The following is a 22,934-nucleotide window of genomic DNA, read 5'->3' as shown; positions in this document are numbered from 1 at the left end:
TCTACTGTTGCAAAGAGTGAGCTGAGTGGTGCTGGACTCCCCCACCATCAGAACCACTGCTATGGATAACCATAGGTCTGTACTTACCTAAAGTGGAACACAGATATTCCGTCTCACCAACTTCCATGCTATGAAGCAACACTGATAGCCTGTCAATGTAGTTAATAACTTCAGAGTTCTAGATGGCATGTATAACTAAAAATTGTTTTAAAAAGTTCAACATATATTTTATTGTAGAGAAGGTAACTTGTCTTCCTGTTCTTCTAATTTCTTGTCCTATAAGCCTCACTAAAATAGATAGGGCCATGGATTGACACAGAACCTGAGGGTATTTTCTAATGCAATGCTCTCACAGTTAAACTTGTGGAGTTCAGTGGTTATTGAAATTGACAGGTTTAGCGTTCCAAGTCCATTGATCAGTCCCAGACTCACAAATTACAGTTCCACAAGTCTACAGCCTACTTTAATTTGAATACTGGGGTTTCGACATAGAAACAAAGGCAACATACAGGTAGCTTGATTCAACACAATGAGTTGTTGTGATAGGTTTCTCAGAACAACTAAGCATTAATACAGGGATTAGAAAATAGATCCGATTTCTGAAGTTTGCAATGTCAGTAGCAATGCAAGACTAAGCACAAAAACATGCAGTGTTTTTGACAAATTGCATGAACTTAGCAAAATGCGTTTATAGGGTAATTTTTTTCCCATTAAGTATTTTGGCTTTTGATTAAATAATCTACCAGAAGAGTAGCTAATGTTTTTTACTTGAATCCAGGGAAAAATTCATCATGTTTTTCTCTCCTTGCTTCATCAGGTTTGAAGATGACATCTGGCAAGCAGAGAGAAAAATAAAACTGGCAGAATAAGATGGATTGAGGAGGCCAGAGGAATGAATAGATGATAGCAAGAAGGCATAAAGTGACACCAAATCATGGATACGGCAGTGATCTAAAGTTAAATTGTATGACAATGACAAGGAATTTGAAATAGAATCATCTTTGAGTTGAAGTTAGCCAGCTGGTGGCGCAGCGGCATCTGCGCCGGACTTTGGAGCAAAGGCTCCTGAGTTCGAATCCAGCCGGTTTCCTTGCACGCTTTCCATCCGTGCTGGGTTGAGTGTCGAGCTAGCAATTCAGACTTGTTAAAATAAGAAAGCCTGCTAAAAAAACGCCGTCATGACAGCGTCCCAATGACTCCACTCGGAGTTAAGGGGCTTTCTTCTTTCTTCTTCTTGAGTTGAAACAGTCCAGTTTCCTTTGAAAGGAACAACCCCATGGACACGTAGTCTTGTGGGTAAATTGGTAAATTTAAACTGCGGAATTGGTTTATTATTGTCATATGCACCAAGGTACAGTGAAAATTTTTTGTTTTGCATGCCATCCATACAGATCAATTCATTGCATTAGTGCTTTGAGGCAGTACAAGGGAAAACGGTAACAGAATAAGAACATCAGAACATAATGACATAGTTGCATAGCTTACAGACAAATTTAGAAATTGCAAGTTCGAGTTGAGTGTAACTAATTGAGCTGCCTATATTTCAATGTAAGGAATATTGTAGGAAAGGGAGCAGAACTTCAGGCATAGATCAGCACATGGAATTAGAACAGATATAACTATGTTAATGAGATTATATTATAGACCATCTAATAGTCTGCAGGACCTAGAGGAGCAAATTTGTTGAGAAATTGCATACTGGTGCAAAAAACATAGGTTGTGATAGCAGCAGCTACCTAGGTTGGGGGAACAACACCTTATATTCCATCTGGATAACCTCCAACCTGATGGCGTGAACATTGATTTCTCAAACTTGCAATAATGCTCCCCCCCCCCCTTTACCATTCTCCATCTACTTTTTCTTCTTTCACCTTATCTCCTTGCCTGCCCATTGCCTTCCTCTGGTGCTTCTCCTCCTCTTCTTTCTTCCATGGTCATCTGTCCTCTTCTATCAGACTCCCCATTCTCCAGCCCTGCATCTCTTTCACGAATCAGCTTTCCCACTCTTTACTTCAGGTTTCACCTACCATTTCGTGTTTCTCTCTCCCCTCCCCCCGACCATTTAAATCTACTCCTCAGCTTTTTTTCCCTCATCCGGCTGAAAGGTCTCAGCCTGAAACGTCAGGTGTGCTCTTTTCCATAGATGGTGCCTGGCTTGCTGGGTTCCTCCAGCATTTTGTGTGTGTTGTTTGGATTTATAGCATCTGCAGATTTTCCCTTGTTTGAGGTTGTGATAGCAGAGGATTTTAACTTTCCACTTATTAACAGGGACTCCCATACTGCATAAAAGGCTGGATAGGATAAAGATTGTCATTGGCATTCAGGAATAGTTCCTTAATCTGTACATAGAAGTCCCAGCTAAGACAATGCGGTACAAATCTCCTATTAGGGAATGAGGCAGGGCAGGTAAAAGAAGTTTGTGTACAGGAAGACTTTGCATCTAGTGATCATAATGCCATTAGTTTCAATGTAATTATGAAAAAGGATAGTTCTAATCTTTGGGTTAAGATATTAAATTTGAGGAAGGCCAATTTTAATAGTATCCGAATGGATCTGACAATTGTGTATTCGGACAGGATGTTTTCTGGCAAAAGTGTACTTGGTAAGTGGGATGAATTCAAACGTGAAATTTTGAGAGTACAGTTTGTGTGTTCCTGTCAGAATAAAAAGCAAGGATAACAGTGTCAGGGAACCTTGGATTTCAAGAGAGGTTGAGGCCCTGTTTAAGAGAAAAGAAAGAGGTCCATAGCAGGCAGGACCTAATGAGGTACTTGAGGAGTATACAAAATGCAAGAGATCATTAAGAAGGAAATCAGGAGGACTAAAGAAGACACAATGTCTTTCTAACAGACAAGGCATAGGAGACTCCTAAGTGTTTCTTCAGATATATTAAGAGCAAAAGAATAGCAGGGGACAAAATTGGTCCTCTAGAAAATCAGAGTGGTAATATATGAGTGGAGCTGAAAGAGAAGGGGGAGATCTTAGATTAATACTTTGCTTCTATATTTACTCTGGAGATGGACACAGAGACTATAGATGTAAAACAATGCAGAAGTAAGGTCGAGGACTCTACACAGATTACAGAGGATGAGGTGTTGCTTTCTTGAGGCAAATTAGGGTGCATAAATCCTCAGAGCCTGACAATATGTTCCCTTGGACCCTGCAAAAGACTAGTGCAAACATTGGAGAGGCCCTGGCTAACCTCCTTAGCCACAGCTGAAGTGACAGAGGACTGGGGAATAGCTAAAGTTGTTCTGTTGTTTAAGAAAAGCTCTAAGAATAAGCTAGAAAAGTATAGGCCAGTGTGCCTGACATCAGCAGTGGGAAAGTTACTGGAAGATATTCTAAGGGACCAGATATATCAGTATTTGCATAGACAGGGACTGATTAGGAATAGAACACATGGGTTTGTGTGTGGTTATTGGTGTCTAATCAACCTTCAAAGGGTCAGAGGTTCAAAGATTCATTTTATTTTCAATGTATGTAGAATACAACTCTGAGATTTGTCTTCTCCAGATAGTCATAAAAATGCAGAAAACCATAGAAGTAGTTGAAAGAAAAACATCAATGCCCTCAGCATGAAAAGAAAAAGAAACAAAAACTGGCTAATACCAACCCTCAACTCCTCCTTTGCACAAAAACTAACCGATCACCTGACTCCCAGCCTGCCAATTGGCAACAATAAAAAATCGGTGAGAACATAACAAAATGAAGAACTGAAAGAGGCCAATATAAACTACAGACCAATCCAATAAATCTCAGAATTTCAATAGTATCTCTGAGACCATCGCTACCCAATAGTCCCTCCAAGGGCAGTGACTCGAAACAGCGACCCCTCCAATGGCAGCGACTACTTGAACCACAAACCCCTCCAAGGGCAGCGACACAAACCAGCAGCCCCTCTAAGGTCAGTGACTCGAATCAGCGGCCCTTTTGAGGATGGCAGCGTGAATTAGCCTCCCCTTCAAGAGTAACAATATGAACCAGCGACACCTCTAAGGACAGCGACTTTTACCAGCAAACCCTCCGAAGACAGTGACCTAAATCAGCAGTCCCTTCAAGAGCAGTGACTTGAATCAGTGGCCCCTCTGAGGGCGGCGGCATGAACAAGCGGCCACTCTGAGGGCAGCAACTTGAAACCAGCGGCCTCTCCGAGAACCATTCACCCTCCTCAGCACTTGCCCTGATGTTCCTCAATGCTTTAATTGCGAGAAATCTAGTCGATCACGGCCCTTCGTCACATCTCTGAGCTTCTCCTCATGGTAACTTGTGTTTGCATTTCTCTTTTGGAGTTTTCTTGGGGACAGCAGAGCTTCAGCTCACTTGATCAAGCTACAGACTATAAGTCCCAGGCTTCAACAGTTTGAGAAACAAAATTAAGGTAAGAAGTATATGTAAAGGACATAGAAAAACTGAAATGATTGACTGTCTGGAAGATGTTGCTTGAGGAATCGTTCGCTGGCGCCATATTGACCATGACGAGTTTTAGAGTCTTTCAAGGAAGTTACCTAGAATGTTGATTAAGGTAAGTCAGCGGATGTTGTCTACATGAAGTTTGCAAGGTCTCATATGGGAGATTGATCAATAAGGTTCAGTAATTTGGCATTCAAGTTGAGGTAATAAATTGGATTAGACATTGGCTTTGTGGAAGCCAGAGAGTTGACTCTGGTTGGGTCAAAGATTCAAGGACTAGGCTGGAAAGTAGTGGTGGGGCAAAAGAAAAACAACATCAGCCATGTACGATTGAATAGCACAGCAACCCCAAGTGTTCAGATGGTCTACTACTCACAAAGCATTGTTTCTATAAAATTTACAATTTCATCAGTTCAGATATCTGCATTTGTAAATTTAGTCTTCTCAGCTATTATAATGAATACTATTCAGTCAGCTTTCACGTTCTAGTTATCTTTTAATATTTCAAAGACTTGTTTTCACAATGTACAATGGTTTATAAGGGGAAGAATTCAGTTAGCTCTCTGTATCTAGTTATTCTTTCACTTGATGATTCAAAAGGGCAAGTTTAGCATTTGGAGAGCACCACCTCAGTTAGTTATACCAAAAATACATACGGTGCATTTTTGTCCCTCTCTCTTATGAACTTTAGCCTCTATTCATAACAGTTACCATTTGTCACAGGTTCCAAAATATTTATTGGTGAATATAATAACTTTTTAAAAAATTTAATATTTGATTAGCGCTTTGGTTGCATCACTGTTCAATTGTAAGTGTTTTAAAATGTCATATTAAGTATGTTGGTGTTTTTCATCCACTCCAACATAATTTCTCATTGGATTTCATGAATATAAACTGAATAGAGGATATTTTGCAGAGAGAGACACAACTGAGCACGAAATCTATAAATGTGATGTACTGCATTACCAAAGTTTAAACTGTGGTAAGCTTAATAACCACCATTCATTAACTGCCCTTTAGTAAATCCTTGAATCTTTCCGTGAGAGCTTCATGGCCTGAGTGACATTAGTTGACTTGTGCAACATCATTTTGTTGACATGTTACCATTTAGCTGATTGTAGATTGCAGACTGTTTATGCCAAATGCAGAACTTTCAAAGCACTGTTGCTACTTCCTGCGAAAAGCAAATGCTAGGTTTTTATTCAGCATGGTCTCACAAACTGTACCATGGTAATGATCAGATATCTGTTTTTCAGTGGTTTTAGCAAAGGAATAAATATTCAAAGGTTTCAAAGTTTCAAAGGTACATTTAATGTCAGAGAAATGTATACAATATACATTCTGAAATTATCTTTCTTTGCAAACATCCACGAAAACAGAGGAGTGCCTCAAAGAATGAATGACAGTTAAATGTTAGAACCCTAAAGCATTCCCCCCACTCATAAGCAGCAGCAAAGCCATGATCCCCTCCTCCCCCACCAGCATAAAAGGCATCGGCGCCCCCCACCGAGCACTCAGGTATGCAGCAAAGCATCAATAAAGACAAAGATTTGCAGTATATCAAAGTCTACTTGTTCACCCAGTAATCTGACATACCACAGGCTCTCTCTCTCCCTAATAAGGGAAAAAGTGGTGTCTCCATTTAAACCAGACATTAGGAATTACTCCTCTGTTTTTCTTGAAAACAATGCAACATTCTTTGTCTGACAGAGCAAAGTGGATCTTGATTTAGGATCTTATCAAGTTGATAACTCTCCGGACAATGTAGCATTTCCTTGGTATTGCACTAGTATCAGCTGAGACTTTTGAACGCACATTTCTGCAATGATACATGAACTGACAAGCTTCAGGCTGAGAAGTTATGGTATCTGAGATGACCAAGGAATCCAGCGATGTCTCACTTCCTTTCATTTTCAAATGAATATGAGCCTGCTTTACGGTCGTCAAAAGCAGCTGCTGTCTGTCTCCAGTTCCGGAACTGAGGCAGTTTTGGAAATGACTATTTGTATACCTCATTTCCAAGCCAACTCAAAAAAACTGCAGATAATGAAAATTAAAAAATAAAATCTGAAAATATTGGAAACACGCTGCTGGCCAGACAGCAACTATATACGGTAGAGCGAAACAGAACAAGAGTACAACAGATCTGATAAAGAGTCTCACACCCACGACATTATCCCTATTTCTTTTTGAAATAAATAATATTCTATTTATTATCACCTTCAACTTATAAGAAAAAAAATCAAATTCTAATTTATCAATGGGGTTGATACAAGGAGAATACAAATTATGATAATTATAAACCTGCTGATAGTGTGTGTCATTCCAAGTCTAATTTCACAAATTCCAAATACAATACAATAATTCTTACTTAATTTCTCCAATTATAGTTAGCTGCTTTTCTTGGGTTAGTCTATACTTTCCCAAAAAAGAACATAAATCTTCTCATATACCTGGACAACTTAAATTATTTTAAATCTATTGACACATAGTAATTCTAACTCTCAGATCACATTTTGCATCATATTAACTAAAGTACTTTGCTATGAGTAATTAATTGTAGATAGCCCATAAACTGTATCAGTTTAGACAATGAAAAGAAATGCTTGAAGTATTTAATAGGTCAGGTAACATCTGCGAGAAAGAGAATCAAAGTTAATATTTCAGATTTATATGTTCTGACCATGGCTATTGATTCTTGATTTTATGCATGGAAAATGTCAACAGTATCAAACAAGGCAATAGTCCAAGTTTGGGGCAGAGAATTACTTTGTTGTATGCAGTTGTGCAGTAGTGGCAAATTGTGGATTCACATTAGTGAAGAATATGTCTACATGCATTTCATTCCTCTGACACATCAAACAAAAAGTTAAAATTTAAAATAAATGGCTCTGTAGATTAAAATAAATACATCTTTATTAAAAGTAAATTGCTTACAAACCCATTGATATTAATTACAAATCCATTCATATGTTTGTTATTATTACTCTAGAATAGGTGATTAGTACTTGGACTGAATATTTATCAACTTAATTCTAACATTAGTTGACAACTGTATGATGCACAATGGCAAGGATTTGTAGTGTAAAGGTAATTGTTTCTTCAAGAGCAATATAAGTAATAAACTACACAATGTTACAGACACACTTAAGTCTTCACTGAGGCATATCATATGTCCCACTCTAGGAAAATGGAATCTACATACCAAGAATATCTTCAGGACAATTTTTCAATTTCTTTCCATGTCCTGAATGGAAAATTTATTGTCATTGTTTGAGAGTTCTTTGGTGCTAGCACATGTAGCTAATAACTTCAGCAACTGATTTAGCTACCCGTCTTCGTATGCGCATTTGAATTGTGGATTAAATCTAAAATGCAGCTCTGAACAATGGGTTCCTAAGAAGTGTGAGCCAAGTTAATTGGATAATGCTGATTTAAATTCATTATTTGTGTATATTTGGGTATATGTAGTATGGGTGTGGAGGGAGGTGTGAAGGTGGTGTACGGTTCAAAGGAATTGTCCTGAATTTTTCTTTGATCCTTAGCATATAAAACATTATCTGGTGTTGAGTCAAGCAGGCCTTTTCCCTCCGAAAAGGGTCTCAATCTGATGCCTGCTGTATCTCATTTTGATGACTAAAGAGACTGGATCATAGAAACCATAGAAACAACAGCACAGAAACAGGCCTTTTGGCCCTTCTTGGCTGTACTGAACCATTTTCTGCCCAGTCCCACTGACCTGCACACGGACCATATCCCTCCATACACCTCCCATCCATGTATCTGTCCAATTTATTCTTAAATGTTAAAAAAGAACCTGCATTTACCACCTCATCTGGCAGCTCATTCCATACTCCCACCACTCTCTGGGTGAAGAAGCCCCCCCCTAATGTTCCCTTTAAACTTTTCCCCCCTCACCCTAAACCCATGTCCTTTGGTTTTTTTCTCCCCTTGCCTCAGTGGAAAAAGCCTGCTTGCATTCATTCTATCTATACCCATCATAATTTTATATACCTCTATCAAATCTCCCCTCATTCTTCTACGCTCCAGGGAATAAAGTCCCAACCTATTCAACCTTTCTCTGTAACTGAGTTTCTCAAGTCCCGGCAACATCCTTGTAAACCTTTTCTGCACTCTTTCAACTTTATTTATATCCTTCCGGTAATTTGGTGACCAAAACTGAACACAATACTCCAGATTCGGCCTCACCAATGCCTTATACAACCTCATCATAACATTCCAACTCTTATACTCAATACTTTGATTAATAAAGGCCAATGTACCAAAAGCTCTCTTTACGACCCTATCTACCTGTGAGGCCACTTTTAGGGAATTTTGTATCTGTGTTCCCAGATCCCTCTGTTCCACTGCACTCCTCAGTGCCTTACCATTAACCCTGTATGTTCTACATTGGTTTGTCCTTCCAACGTGCAATACCTTACACTCGTCAGTATTAAACTCCATCTGCCATTTTTTAGCCCATTTTTCCAGCTGGTCCAAGTCCCTCTGCAGGCTCTGAAAACCTTCCTCACTGTCTACTACACCTCCAATCTTTGTATCATCAGCAAATTTGCTGATCCAATTTACCACATTATCATCCAGATCATTGATATAGATGATAAATAACAATGGACCCAGCACTGATCCCTGTGGCACACCACTAGTCACAGGCCTCCACTCAGAGAAGCAATTCTCTACCACCACTCTCTGGCTTCTTCCATCGAGCCAATGTCTAATCCAATTTACCACCTCTCCATGTATACCTAGCGACTGAATTTTCCTAAGTAACCTCCCATGCGGGACCTTGTCAAAGGCCATACTGAAGTCCATGTAGACAATATCCACTGCCTTCCCTTCATCCACTTTCCTGCTAACCTCCCCGAAAAACTCCAATAGATTGGTCAAACATGACCTACCACGCACAAAGCCATGTTGACTCTCCCTAATAAGTCCCTGTCTATCCAAATGCTTGTAGATTCTGTCTCTTAGTACTCCCTCCAATAACTTACCTGCTACCGACGTTAAACTTACTGGCCTATAATTTCCTGGATTACTTTTCGATCCTTTTTTAAACAACGGAACAACATGAGCCACTCTCCAATCCTCCGGCACCTGACCTGTAGACAGCGACATTTTAAATATTTCTGCCAGGGCCCCTGCAAATTCAACACCAGTCTCCTTCAAGGTCCGAGGGAACACCCTGTCAGGTCCCGGGGATTTATCCACTTTAATTTTCCTCAAGACAACAAGGACCTCCTCCTTTTCGATCTGTACAGTTTCCATGATCTCACTACTTGTTTCCCTTAATTCCATAGACTTCATGCCAGTTTCCTTAGTAAACACAGACGCAAAAAACCTATTTAAGATCTCCTCCATTTCCTTTGGTTCGCACATAGCCGACCACTCTGATCTTCAAGAGGACCAAGTTTATCCCTTACAATCCTTTTGCTCTTAATATACCTGTAAAAGCTCTTTCAATATCTATCAATAATTTTCTCTGGTGACCTGGTTCACTCAACAACATTCATAACATTTTTTTCTAGGCCTGAGATCCAGCAGATGCATTCAGCTTCCAGAGTTGTTTTCATTGCTTCTTTCTTGTATTTTAAATTACACCTGACATTACAATTGCCTGTGTTTAGTTATTTTATTTAAACTCTTGCTCTTTAGCCTCCAACTAAAGCTTAATTTCTGTAGGGGGGATTATATAGGAAAAGTACACAAGATCTTATATCATCATTAGGTTAAGACTAGCACAGGGTAAATTTCTGCCATGCTGCAGTGAACCACGCATGGAAGTATATAGGCTCCATTCCTATTGGTTACTAATCAACATCAATTTACCTTGCATGTTTATTACTTAAGCAACATACATCAAAGTTGCTGGTGAACGCAGCAGGCCAAGCAGCATCTTGTTTATGTTTATTACTTATATTGCTCTTGAAGAAACAAAGTGGTTTCCATATAGAAACTGCTAACCAAAAATGTGCAGAAATGCATCCAATTTCTAAATTGTTGTGTTCAAATGAAAAGTTAAATGAATCTATCATGCAGGTATCAGAGGAATTCTCATGACCTACTTTATGTCAGGCATTTAGTAGTGGGAATAATTACATGCATTTGCCATTGCACCATTGACCCAACTGCAAGAGTGCTTGAAAATGGAGATATGACATGACCTTTGTCACTCGGATTATAGAAAGTTGAGGAAGCAAAAGTGGCACCTTTCTGCTTCACATCTCTTAACAATACAATTGAGATAGGAAGCTAATTTGCAGAAACTTGACTGCAAACTCATTTTTTTATATTGCTTCACAGTACAGATGTCCCTTGAGTAAAAAGTAATTAATTCAGTTTAGCTCCATTTCTAGGACTTGAACAAACCAGAGAGACAAAGAGAAAGAGAAAAAAACAGAGAGAGAGAAAGAGAGAGCGAAAGAGAGAGAGAGAGAGAAACAGAGAGAGAGAGGGGGTAGAGAGAGAAGAGAGGGAGAGGGAGAGAGATAGGTCATTGGAGCTGCTGTATCTGATATTCTTTGGACAAGACTTTAAATTTGTTCAATTGATTTAAAAAATTGTCAAAAATATTACAAAGAAGTCCCCTCAAAAGATTGATCAATGATAAATTGCCTATTTATCTCATTTAATTTGTGGAACTATTCCTTTCAAAAAGTCAGCTCCTATGCTTATTAACAAAACAATAATGAGACAAATACCACTTATGTTGGCTTTGTGTTCAACTTGTCTGGCAACTGTGTTCACATCTTGAAACATGGAACTCTGAGACAAACCAGAGGTTGGAAACCAGTGAAAGTCACCTCCAGGCCAGCACTGAGTGGGATTAGCAGGAGCAGGTACAAAGGCCAGTGACAACACCCCCCCCCCCAAAGATGTGTGAGTCAGTAAGCTCGGAGTTTGAAGACTGGAGTTCAGGGTACTGTCATTAGCAAGTCTGGGGTTCGAGGACAGGAGTTTGGGATTCCATTATTGATGAGTCCTGGGGTCAATGCTGAAGAGTGAGAAGTGAAGTGTGTCCTGAAATTATGCACATCTAATCCACTGTCCTAGAGCAGCTGGATGGAGATGATGGGTGGTCATTGTCAGAGAGCCTTATTTGCATGGAGTCATTGGGACCATGGATACTTACCAGCATTTAACAGCCAAAAATGCACTTGCTGCTCCTCAGTAATGAGGACTTGAAGAAAAAAATAGATATTCTGTTTATCTAATAATAAAAACAAAAAAAAAAGAGCAGGAAGCACTTGGCAGGTCACACAGCATCCGTGACAGAGAAAAATGGACCTAATGGTTCTGGTTAAAGACTGTCGTCAGTCAATTATATGAGATTTTATTTACTGTGTTCTACCTTCACTTTCTGGATTGCTACTTACCTTAGGGAAATATTTAACCATATCCTGTATTAATTATAGAAAAAAAATGATAGGAAATTCTCTTCATTTGAGCTATGAGTCAAATTCTCAGCTCCAGTGCAAGGGGAAAGAAACCAAGTCATCAGGAAGACATAAGACCATAAGGCACAGGAGTAGAATTAGGCGATTTTGCCTATTGAGTCTGCTCTGCCACTCAATCATGGCTGATTGTTTTTTTCCCCCTAAGCCTCACTCCCCGGCCTTCTTCCCATAACCGTTGATGCCGTGTCCAATCAAGAACCTATCAAGCTCTGCCTTAAGTACACCCAACGACCTGGAGCCAACAGCTACCTGTGGTAATAAATTACATATATTCACCATCCTCTATTTCTCTGCATCTGTAGTAAATGGACACCCCTCTATCCTGAGGCTGTGCCCTCTTATCCTAGTCTCCTCTGCCATGGGAAACATCCTTTCCACATCTACTCTGTCTAGGCCTTTCAACATCTGAAAGGTTTCAATGAGATTCCCGCTCATCTTTCTGAATTCCAGAGAGTACAGACCCAGAGCTATCGAACGCTCGTTGTATGATACCCCTTTCATTCCTGAAGTCATCCTTATGAACCTCCTCTGAACCCTTCGCAATGCCAGCACATATTTTGTTAGATGAGGAGCCCAGAACTATTCACAATGCTCAAAGTGCCTTATAAATCCTCAACATCATATCCCTGCTCTTGTATTCTAGACCTCTTGAAATGAATGCTAACATTACATTTGCGGGGAATGGGTGAACCCAAACGCAGGATACAGACTCGGAGGGAGAGTAATCTGAAGAGTGTTTATTAATGGTGGCAGGGAAGGCAGGGGAGTGAGGATTAGGCCGAGGAAAGCAGAGGAGAGAGCAAGGCTCGACCGGAGATCGAACCTGGGTCGCTGCGGTGAGTGCGCGGTGTTTGACCACTGAGCCAGCGGAGAGGGTAGGCAGGCGGCGGTATGAGGTGGAGCAGGGATGTGGATGAGGGTGTAAGCGTGGCTGGAGGAGAACGGCAGGCAGGAGGATGAACGGGACGGCTGGCAGCATGCAATGCTCCTGTTAACACGGAGAGACAGAGTTAACACAGGCAAACAACAATGCGGAAACAAAACTTAGAATACGCAATTCTAAGCGGACTAGAACGTGAACTGCCACACTGGCTGAAGCAACGATCTGGCAATGAGTGGATGGAAAGCCGGGGTATTTATGCTGCAGGTTAGATGACATTCAGGCGTGCCGCAATCAGGAAGCCCGAGACGCTCGGCAGAGATGGTGCTCGGTGCATCGGTGTCGGAGAGCTGGTCGGAGGCTCGGAGTTTTTCGGACGGACTCGGAGTCACACTGTGGTCGGATGCTTCCGGGATGCTGCATCGGCAAGTTGGCAGCGCTGGAGGTTTACCGTCTGTGTGAGATGATGGGACTTTCGAGAGACTCTGAGACTTTTACTGTGCCATGGTCTGTTCTTATCAAATTATGGTATTGCTTTGCACTGTTGTAACTATATGTTATAGTTATGTGGTTTTTGTTAGTTTTTAAGTCGGTTCGTCATGTGTTTTCGTGATATCATTCTGGAAAAACATTTTAATCATTTCTTAATTCATGCATTACTAAATGACAATAAAAGGGGACTGCGTGTCCTCATAATCATAAAATCATAGAACAAAAGGAACACCACGCCGATACACACACACACACACACACACACACACACACACACACAAAGAAAGAGAGAGACAGACAGGAGAGCAGGAGAAACAGGGAAAAGGGAATTAGGAGAACATGAAGAATAAACGGAGGGATGGCCGGGACCATGACAATTACATTTGTCTTCCTCACCACCAACAATACCTGCAAGTATGGGTGGAGCTTAGGAGGATGATGACTCCTAACAGCAACTCCTTTGTTTGCACCTTCGGAAACAGATTTATTTCTATCTTTGATATCTCTTTTTTTTCCCTTTCAAGGTTCTTTTGAAGACCCTGACCTGGAGTTACAAGCTGACTTCGGATTTTTGTGGAAATGGGACCCACTCTCAGGGTCTCACGGCTGGCCCCTTTTCGATTTGCCAAGGATGTGGCCTGGAAGACTAGCGTGCCTTCTGGATGCCGGATTTTCGTGGCTCTCGAGATGGGCTGCTTTAAGACCTGTACTGCTGCCTGATGTGTCATGGGAGTACACTGAAGATTGAAAGCAGCGAGCTGGCTGTGTGCCCCAGGACCCGAGTTCTTCGGGCACAGAGCTCGGAAAAAGCAATGCAACAGACTTTTAACACCATAAGTCAGTGAGTTGTTTTGTTATGTCTCCCCTCTTGCTGTGAAACAGGGCCACCTCTTTTCCCCTTATTAGGGAGAGAAAAAGCTTGTGGTATGTCGACTACCCGGTGAACGAGTAGTGTTTGGGGTGCCGCAAGTATTGATGCTTCGCTGCACGCTTGAGTGCTTGGTGGGGGGCACTGATGCTTTTTTTTGCTATGGGGAAGGGTGGGGTCATTGCCTTGCTGCTGCTTGTGCGTGGGAAGGGGGGGCTGGGGGGGTCTTTGAGGTTCTAACATTTAACTGTCATTCATTCTTTGGGGCACACCTCTGTTTTCGTGGATGTTTGCGAAGAAGAAGAAAAAGTATATTGTATACATTTCTCTGACATTAAATGTACCTATTGAATCCTATTGAAGTTAACATTTAGGGTGTTCTGCACAAGAACTCCCAAGTCCCTTTGCATCTCAGATTTTTGGATCTTCTCCCCACTTAGAAAATAGTCTGCACATTTCTTTCTTCTACCAGAGTGGATGACCATGCGTTTTCCAACATTGTATTTCATTTGCCACTTTCTTGCCTATTCTCTTAATCTGTCTAATTCCTGCTGCAGACCATCTGTTTCCTCAACACTACCGGTTCCTCCACCAATCTTCACATCATTTGCAAACTTGGGAACAAAGTCATCGATTCCATCATCATCCAGGCTTGTCAGGCAAAATTTTCCCTTAAGGAAGCCATGCTGATTTTGCCCTATACTTTTATCAATACAATGTTTTGCATGAGTTTATATCCTTCAATCACACAACCAAGCAGGATAACTGTAAATAGTGTTACACTCATCAATAACATATTTACAAATGTTACTGTTGGGAAAATAACAGGAGGTTTACCCATAAATGATGTTAGTGATCACCTGCCTGCTTTAGTAGCTTTTGAGAGCTGCATCATGATTAATAATGAAATTAAAACTAGTAGGTTAATTCAACATATAACGGAAGGTACCATGAAATCTCTTAAGGAGGAGTTATTTAAACAAAATTGGAATAAAGTCTATGTAGATGATGTAGATGAAGCCTATGAAGCATTTGTTTCTGTGATAACTAATTTGTATGATAAACATTGCCCACTAGTTAAAAAAGTTAACAAAGAGGAGTATATTGATAAGCCTTGGTTAACAAAGGGAATAGAAAATGCTTGTAAAAAGAAAAATATATTATATAACAAATTCTTAAAACATAGAATAAAGGAAACTGAAATTAAATACAACATATATAAAAATAAGTTAACAAGTATTATGAGATCTAGTAAAAGAAGTTATTATAGTAAATTATTGGAGAATAATAGAAATAGTATTAGAATACTTGGAAAGTTTTAAATGAAATTATTAAGAAGGATAAAAGAAAAACAATTTACCCATATTACTTTAATTCAAACAATGATATGGTAATAAAGGATACTAATTTGGTTGCAGATAGGTTTAGTGATTTCTTTGTAATGTGGGAATTAAATTAGCTAAATCAATTACTGAACCCAGCAATAAAGATGGAGTAAATAGTAATATTATCAATATAAACACTTACACTATGTTTATTAGAGCAACCGAGGAAAAAGAAATAATTGATATAGTATATAAAACAAAGAGCAAGAGATCAACAGATTGGAATAGTTATGATATGTATTTAATTAAAAACATCATTGACTGTGTTGTAAAATGACTGACTCATATTTATAATCAGTCTTAGATTGCTGGAAAATTTCCCAATAAAATGAAAATAGCCAAGGTCATTCCAATATATAAAGCTGCAGATAATCATGTATTTTCAAATTATAGACCAGTTTCTTTGCTCTCACAGTTTTCCAAAATATTGGAAAAAATATTTGTAAGAAGGTTGAATGATTTCAAAAGCAAACATAATATACTCTGTGAACAGCAATGTGGTTTTAGAAAAAACAGAACCACTCCAATCGCATTAATAGATTTTGTAGAAGAAATATCAAACGCTAGAGAAAGAAATGAATACACAGTGGGAATATTCCTTGATCTACAAAAAGCATTTGACACCATTGACCATAAATTATTATTAACAAAATTAGAAAGATATGGTATTAGAGGGGTGGCACATGACGGGTTAAGTAGTTATTTGGAAAACAGGTATCAGTATGTACATATAAACAACTCGAATTCAGAACTTTTGAGGGTAACTTGTGGGGTTCCACAAGGTTCAGTGCTTGGTCCAATGCTGTTCATTTTGAATATAAACGATACATATATGGTCTCTCAGACATTAAAATGTATATTATTTGCTGATGATACAACTATATTTTGTAGTGGGGAACATCTGAAACAACTTTTGGTTATAGTGGAGAAAGAATTAAAAATTATGAAGAAATGGTTTGATACTAACAAATTATCATTGAATCTAAGTAAAACTAAATTCATATTTGGAAACTGTGTACCAAACTCATATAGTAAACTTAGAATAAATGATGTTGAAATTGATAAGGTATCTGAATCAAAATTTTTAGGAGTGGTAATAGATAATAAATTAAGCTGGAAACCACATATAAATCATGTCAAAACAAAAATGTCAAAATCTATTGCAATACTGTACAAAGCGCAAGATTTCTTAAATCGGCAATCTTTGTATACATTATATTGTTCACTTATAGTCCCATACATGACTTACTGCGTAGAGGTATGGGGAAGTACATACAAAACAAATACAAACTCAATTTTTCTACTCCAAAAGAAAGTCATACAGATTGTAAATAAGACAAGTTATTATGAGCCAACCAATCCACTATTTATTCAACTAAATACTTAAAAATTCAGAGATTTCATAGATTTTAAAATAATACAAATTATGTATAAAGTAAAAAAATGGACAGCAACTGATTAAAAAATAGTATGTTATTAACCCATGAATGTACCTCCAGAAAATATGTCCAAATGGGAGTTTTCAAGCTGGTTCTAGTTTCAACACAGACATCACGATGAGCAGCACATTTGCACTTGCTCCAAATTTCTGCGACCTTACATAGTTAACTGCTGCAACTTCTGCACTGAACTATTGGCTTATTTGTGGAGTTTTCAGGCAATTAATGGGAAATACAAGTGTTAAGACTATATTGAAGTCATCAATGATTTTAGTGCTCCAGAAACTACATTGGGAATATTCTGATACTCTCTTTATGGAAGGGAGTGTACTGCAGTAATGCACCATAACTTCGTCTGAAGCATAGGGGGATCCCATAGTGGGAAATGAAAAACTAGATTTGCTTCGAACTAATGAAGAGGAACTCATATGGCAATTTGAAATAAGGCAAAGTCTGAGATCTAGATTTCATAATTTAAAGCTTGAATTGAGGCCATATAATTAAAAAGTGAACTACTCAGGAACTGAATTTCTGTTGTCTAATTTGGGAAGCTAATGAATCAGGTTTAACATCATTGGCAATGTCATGAACTTTTTTGCTTTGCGACAGCAATACATTGCAATACATATTAATTAAAATGATAAATTACAATAAGTCTTATATATGATAAAAGACAATTAAATTAAATAGTTAGTGCAAAAAGAGGGGGAATAATACTAAGGTAGAGCTCATAGGTTCATTGGCCATTCAGAAATTTGAAGGCAGAGGGGAGGAAGCTGTTCCTGAAATGTTGAGTGGGAGCCATAGGTTCCTGTACCTCCTTCTTGATGTGAACAATGAGAAGAAAACATGTCTGAGTGATGGGTGGTCCTTAATGATGGATTAATTAATGTATTATAGGAGTAGAAAAAAAAAGAAGATAGGAAAAGGTAGTATTTTACCATTAAGAACTTTTTTGAAAAACATTACTAATGCATTTTATTCCAGAAGCAAGATGAAGTTTATGTAAAAGAGAAAATTAGGAACGCGTGGGGGAGACAGAGAATTTAAAATTCTGAAATATTCATCAAAGTAAGTGATAAAAATAAGAGATCTATCCAGCAATGCTGTGAGACATCAGAAACCTGAGACACTAACAGAAGGAAAAAGCTGAAAGAAATAAGAAGTAAGGTACAAAAGATAATAACAGAACTTAAGTTTACAAATGTCAGAACAAAAGATACATACAGAGGGTCTGAAAGACTCATCAGTGTATACTGCAATTGAAATTCAAGCAGCAAGAAGATGCATGTACGGTTGCTCTGCATATGTTTATATTGCTGGAAGACCGAAGGACATGAGAATCTACCACTGTAGTTTTATGATGGTGTGTGAAGAATGCAGTGTGTAAAATGAAACAGATATGAAAAAAACGGGAGGTGTCATCAAGTGGACAGTATGAACATCCAAGGACTAGTAAGAGTCCAACTGCTGTACTGCAATTGGAGAAGAACTTTGGGAAGAGGTGAAGGGAAGTAAGGCTGTGGCAACAGTATGACAGTGCTCAACAAAGCACTGAGGGAGTAAAAGATGCTAAAGGACACCTTATTGGCTTTAGTGAGATCTTTAATAGTTTTCTTGTACTGCTACTTGGTCCTGGAAGCAAAACAGCTTGTACTGTATTGCTATTCCAAGTTATCTTTTCATTATCTACTTGCTCAGATGCACCCATTTGGAGATTTGGCAACACTGGTTGAAGTTAACATTTCTACAGACTTTGAATGAACAACTGAAATCTTATCTAACTGAATCTTTGCCTTTAGAAATACATAGTCCATGCTCTCCATCCACTGAGACACTTACTGTACTTCCATCTTATTGGGACTCAACTTTTGTTGTCTTTGCCTTGTCCTTTCAACATGCTTTGACATGACTTCTAGATGATACAGAGCGAACAATGTGACCAGCTGTGATGCCCCGCAGACATTTCACAAAACTACTGCTTTCACTTCTTTTAATTCTTCTTCCTTCAAATATGACTATTAAGTTGCATCTCATTGAAACCTGTGATTTACATTTTGATGGCGTGTTTTGGGGCCTGTTGAGCAATCTAGTGCTTTGCTGTCTCCAAGGGAGTTCAGTGAGGTTTCAAGCAGAGGATACAGCCTGGAAGCCCGGGAGACGAGGTACGAGTTTAAGGTTGATTTCATTGCTTCTCTCTGATTGGCGCATCATGCCAGGTTTAAGTTGATGAAGAGGACAGCAGAGGATGGGTGGGTGTTCGGCGCTGCCCACCTGCATTTGACTGCTCCCCCTCACTAGCTGCTGTCTGCGGGGAAAGTGCAGGAGTCTTGGGATCCATGTTGCAAGGACTGATCAGCGAGGCTGTGGACTTGTTTTCAGGGACTTTGAAGTTTATGTTGCATGTCTTTCTGGATTCTGGTCAATCTTTATTTTGCTGTTTTTGAGTGGTTTGTTTGGGGCACTCAATGCAGACTGAGCTGCTTCAGTGAAGGACGGCTCTTCAGTGAAGAGGGCTGGCAGTGCCATGCTGAACTGAACTAAACCGAATACCGCTCATCCCCTGGTTCTATGTTTGTGCGCCTTTTGCTGTTCGCGCAGTTTGCTCTTTTTTCACACATTGGATGTTTGATGTTTTCTTGAATGGGTCCCATTGTATTTCTTTGTTTTGTGGCTACCTGCAGAAGAATGAGTCTTTGAGTTGTATTCTGTATATATGCTTTGATAATAAACGTACTTTGAATCTTTGAATGTTTGTGAATTAATTACTCCTATCCTCAATTTGAAAACACATCTCCCCTTTTGATCTTTCCTTACCAGCCTCTCCCTTTCCTTGCTTAAAAGCAATTCATCTCAAATATCCTCTATATCTGTTAAAATGTTATCAGCCAGAAACATTTACTGTCTCATCCTCTTCATTGATGCTGCCCGACCTGCTGAGTATTTTTTTCCCAGCTTATTTTGCTTCTGGTTCAGGGTTACAACAACGGCATTATTTTAACTTATTATGCATGCTGACATAGTCCATGAACTGATTTTTCTACCAGAAGACAGAGATTGATAATCACAGTGAGGGTTGATCAACAAGAACAGGCTAACGGACTGGTGCAGAGCCAACAACCTGTCTCTGAATGTGAACAAAACAAAAGAGATGGTTGTTGACTTCAGGAGGACACAGAGCGACCACTCTCCGCTGAACATCGACGATTCCTCCGTAGAGATCGTTAAGAGCACCAAATTTCTTGGTGTACACCTGGCGGAGAATCTCAACTGGTCCCTCAACACCAGCTCCATAGCAAACAAAGCCCAGCAGCGTTTCTACTTTCTGCAAAGGCTGAGAAAAGTCCATCTCCCGCGCCCCCCCCCCCATCTTCACCACATTCTACAGAGGTTGTATTGAGAGCATCCTGAGCAGCTGCATCACTGCCTGATTCGGAAATTGTACCATCTCGAATCGCAAGACCCTGCAGCGGATAGTGAGGTCAGCTGAGAAGATCTCGTGATCTATCTTCCCACTATTACAGACATTTACACCACACACTGCATCCGTAAAGCAAACAGGATTATGAAGGACCCCACACACCCCTCATACGAACTCTTCTCCCTCCTGCCATCTGGCAAAAGACACCGAAGCATTTGGGTTCTCATGACCAGACTATGTAACAATTTCTTCCCCCAAGCCATCGGACTCCTCAATACCCAGAGCCTGGACTGACACCAACCTACTGCCCTCTACTGTGCCTATTGTCTTGTTTATTATTTATTGTAATGCCTGCAGTGTTTTGTGCACTTTATGCAGTCCTGGGTAGGTCTGTAGTCTAGTGTAGTTTTGTGTTGTTTTACGCAGTTTACGCAGTTTTTGTATTGTTTCATGTAGCACCATGGTCCTGAAAAACGTTGTCTCATTTTCACTGTGTACTGTACCAGCAGTTATGGTCGAAATGACAGTAAAAGGTGACTTGACTTGACTTGACTTGAACAAGTCAATTATGATAGGGTTCCATGGTAGCGTAACAGTCAGCATAAGACTACTGCAGTACCAGCTACCCGGGTTTAATTCCTCTCACTGTGTGCGAGGATCTTGTACATTCTCTCTATGAGCAAGTGTGTTTCTTCTGGGTCATACAGTTTCCTCCCACATTCCAAATACATACAGGTTAGTCGGCTAATTGGTCACATGGTGTAATTGGGTGGGGTGGGCTCAATGAGCCGGGAGGTTTTGTAACCCTGCTGTATCTCTAAATAAAAAGTATAAATAACACTTATTTATTTTCTTCCAGTATAGTGACAATAGCACTGAATCAGAATGTCCCACAACCAAAAGACAGTTTTGATAACCTTCAACTGTTAGCGAATGTTATGTTGGTTGATATTTTGCAAGTGTCAATAGATGAGTTTAATTTTTCAGTTTCCAATGCAAACCTCTTGTGGACCACCACTGTCAGCCAGCAGCTGCATTCTTAATGATAGCGCCTGTTTTAATACTGTATAGAGATTGCATGTAAACAGCTTTTCATTGAAGAGTATTTTTTAAAATTAATTGGCTGCTACACCATAACTCCTAAAAGATGTTTGCACTTACATAACTAACTTTTCAATCCTGAGCAATTATTTAAAATATTTTTGAAATATTTGTATGACATCAGTTTTCCACAAGTCAGTTCTTCCACAACGTAGAGAGTGCTATATTTGAAAATTCTCCTTGTAGATAAACTGAATATTATCATAATGACTATTTAGTAAAGCTTCACACATTTGTCATGTGTGAAGTTGCCTTGAGCTACCATTCAGAATATAATGAAAGATTTGAAATAACTACTATATGTCCATCTGTTGTACCCACGTATTACATTTCAAAAGACATTTCCATTTCTTTTGATCTGGCAAATGAGAATTCTGCACAAAGTTAGCTCGATAAGGAGAATGTTTTAACGTGACATGGCTTATGAATGCTCCGGCACTTCGTGTGCTTTGGCTAATTATCATTCAGTTATTTACAAATTCCTCTCACAGACATAAGATTTTCACTCTAGGCAGAACTCTGTTTTTTTTATGGTAGATAAGTAGCGTTGTGAAGTATCATGGATAGTCTGTGTGTTACAGTGGATTAGAGACCAGCTTTTTCTGTAATTCTGTATTGAGTTGCTTCTGAAATCCTAGGGTAAGAAGAAAAATCAGCAGCATGAGAAAGTGAATGATGAGCTGCTGAATTCAATTCCTATGACATATCTTTAAGCAGCTATGAATCAGCCCCCAGGCGCACTTTCCCAGGTGTATCTATGTAGTAGAACCCAACCGCAGAGTATTGAAACAAGACATTTTGGGCATCATTACCTAAGCAATGTACAATAAGAAATAATGCTATTTGATTGGTAATGGGCAGTGACTAACTGCAGTGTTATCCACTCATGAGTGCTGTATGCTTCATTGCTGGTTCCTAAGTGTGTAGAAAAGATCATCAAGTTTACTAGTCATACAGGGAAACAAGTTGCTCAACAAGGAATTAGGGATGGTAACAACAATTAGCAGTAGGATAAACTATGTAAATTAAATGGTTTGTATGTGTTTTACTTCCTATTCAATTAGTGCAAATACTTCCTCATTAATTCAGTGAAACAGACATTCCTACAACATGTTTTTATGTTCGTTTTGTTAATATTGATTAAGTGTGTTTTGAATTTATTCTGCTCACAATGTAGAAAGCCCAAAGGTAATAGACTGTACTAGAAATTATTTGAAAAGAGATATCTGCATTGAATCATTATACCTTGTAATTACATGCTTATATGGGCGAGATAAATTACTATTTTATTCGAGCAATAAACTACAAAGTTTTGTAAGGTTTCCCAGCAAATAGCTTTTCTATTTAGCCCTACAGGTTCGGGCTGCTGCTCACAAACTTCTTGTTTGGCTTCGTCTAACCTCAGCACCATATCCCTCCAATCCTTCTCCCTTTGCATAGCTAACTTCCACATGAATGGATTA

The sequence above is a fragment of the Mobula hypostoma genome, chromosome 11 (assembly GCF_963921235.1).
Source record: "Mobula hypostoma chromosome 11, sMobHyp1.1, whole genome shotgun sequence".
Classification (NCBI taxonomy): Eukaryota; Metazoa; Chordata; class Chondrichthyes; order Myliobatiformes; family Myliobatidae; genus Mobula; species Mobula hypostoma.
Note: the sequence above shows the minus strand (reverse complement) of the source record.